Here is a 2500-nt window from a genome sequence, read left to right as displayed (position 1 = left end):
GAGTGGGTAATTTGCGCGCCTGCTGCCTTCCTTGGATGTGGTAGCCGTTTCTCAGGCTCCCTCTCCGGAATCGAACCCTGATTCCCCGTTACCCGTTACAACCATGGTAGGCGCAGAACCTACCATCGACAGTTGATAAGGCAGACATTTGAAAGATGCGTCGCCGGTACGAGGACCGTGCGATCAGCCCAAAGTTATTCAGAGTCACCAAGGCAAACGGACCGGACGAGCCGACCGATTGGTTTTGATCTAATAAAAGCGTCCCCTTCCATCTCTGGTCGGGACTCTGTTTGCATGTATTAGCTCTAGAATTACCACAGTTATCCAAGTAACGTGGGTACGATCTAAGGAACCATAACTGATTTAATGAGCCATTCGCGGTTTCACCTTAATGCGGCTTGTACTGAGACATGCATGGCTTAATCTTTGAGACAAGCATATGACTACTGGCAGGATCAACCAGGGAGCTGCGTCAACTAGAGCTGAGCAGCCGGCCGCCCGGGAGTGTCCCGGGGGCCCGCGCGAACACGCAAGCGTCCGCTCAATCATTCTGCAAACAGGAGGAGGCTGAGCTCCCCTGCACAATACACCTCGAAACCCTCTCAGGTCCCGGCGGCGCGCAGCGCCGTCCCAAGTACTTGGTCGGGTTCGAGAGAGGCGCAATCGCCCGGAGTTAGGCGAGTAGACGCTTTCGGTGCGACCACCCGTGCTCCCAACTGAGCTTGCCGCTGCCGACAGAGCCCGGGAGCGTGCTGTCGTGGCATTGCCGGCGGGAGACAACACGCGCCACCTACGGTGACCGGCAGCTCCAACGCCAGCGCCACAGAAGGACAAAAGCCCCACTTGGGTGCCGAAGCGAACTCTCCCAGCACAGCGCACGCGCCAACACATCCGCACAGCTGCGATACAAACCACCAGCGAGAACCGCTGGGGCGACCGAGCAGCAGACGGCGTCGCGGCGCCGAGCGCCGGGCGGCGGCGCATCCTCAACGCACACAGTCCTCAATCGGACCAGCACACTGAAGATGTCCACCGCGCTTCGCACCGGGCCCGCGAGGACCTACTTTGGCCGCACGGCGCCGCGCGCAGGGTGCGCCGGCGCGCAGCTGCGACGCCTGCCGCGTCCGTCGGCCGGCGCGCCTGCCACTGGCCGCCCCCACCAGCCGGCTGTAGCGCGTGCGCCCACGCACCGCGCGGCCAGCACGCCGGGAGGCGCCCCCTCACCGGCCGGGGACGGTCCCACCCAGCCACCGCCGCGTATCGCTTCACACCCAGATGCCGTTCAGTTTCGTCGGCATGGTGGGTATCGCTGGAACAACCGGTTCGTACCTCAACCTATCGTCGCCATCACCGATTCACCCCTAGCGAGAACAACCGCACCACAACAGGTTACCATTTGTTCATTTGCGTAACTTCACCAGAAAACGCAGGCGTCCATCGCCATTTGCAACTTCAACGATTATTGCATGCCTGTGTCAGGTGTCACGCCACACTACGTCTGCCCACATACACGCAACAAAATGTGCACGCCTAGACAATACGTGGAAGGTGGCCCCCGTACGTATGCGATGTCCATTGCTCGAACGACTGTCAACCGGCCTCTGTAGCATGTCGCAGATATGGAACGCGGTGCACCATGCCATCACGGTGTGTGAGGAGAGACGACTAGGTCCGAATACATCAACAGACAGCTCATGCTGATCGCCATCCACGGCGTCCGTTCCTCCCACACGTCTCTATGGCGTACCACACTGCAATCCAGCTCTCATAGGGAGACGACACGTAGCTGCGTGCACAATATTTGCACTGTATGGTCCGCCGTTTTTGGGGCGCAGTCGTTGTACGGTCACACATGTGCCACGATGTATCATTCGGTACATAAGGACGAATGTGCAGTACAGATTGTGGTTTACGCGTACGACATTAGCGGACGGTTGACACAGGCCGCACCACAACGTAGCCTGAGTACGTCGCATGCGAAGGGCATTGAACATGCAAACTTCTCACCAACCAGCTTGCGAAGGCAGGGGGCAAGGTGGGGACGTGGGGAGGGGCGGCATGTACGTCCTGCTGCCATCCACATTACAGTGTACAGCAGGAGCATGTGGAAAGTCAGCAAGACTTGCAAGGTGTTTAACATGAAGCGATACACAGGGGAGCGGGCAGTGCGAGTAGCGAACTATATTGCGAGGGTTGCGGGTGGGCAACACTACACTAATTGAACGAGTCGTATAACAATTACAGAGCAGGTTTAGGCGACAACATGGGGTTACGTTAGGGACAACGTGGGTTACGTTAGGGGGACAACGTGGGTTACTTTAGGGGACAACGTGGGTTAGGTTAAGGCACAACGTGGGTTAGGTTAAGGCACAACGTGGGTTAGGTTAAGGCACAACATGGGTTAGGTTAAGGCACAACATGGGTTAGGTTAAGGCACAACATGGGTTAGGTTAAGGCACAACATGGGTTAGGTTAAGGCACAACGTGGGTTAGGTTAAGG

The 2500-nt window shown here is 57.8% G+C and overlaps 1 non-coding gene across 1 annotated transcript in view; it reads right to left on the bottom strand.

The window, feature by feature from the left end:
* LOC124771397 overlaps nucleotides 1-466 on the bottom strand; it is a 1909-nt gene extending 1443 nt beyond the window's left edge. Inside the window, exon 1 of the ribosomal RNA XR_007013409.1 lies at nucleotides 1-466. This exon is cut by the window's left edge and continues 1443 nt beyond it. This is a non-coding gene — a ribosomal RNA (small subunit ribosomal RNA).
* Nucleotides 467-2500: the final 2034 nt, after the last annotated feature.

Source organism: Schistocerca piceifrons, unplaced genomic scaffold (genome assembly GCF_021461385.2).
Source record: "Schistocerca piceifrons isolate TAMUIC-IGC-003096 unplaced genomic scaffold, iqSchPice1.1 HiC_scaffold_936, whole genome shotgun sequence".
Lineage (NCBI taxonomy): Eukaryota > Metazoa > Arthropoda > Insecta > Orthoptera > Acrididae > Schistocerca > Schistocerca piceifrons.
Note: the sequence above shows the minus strand (reverse complement) of the source record. Positions and strands in the feature narration are given on the sequence as shown.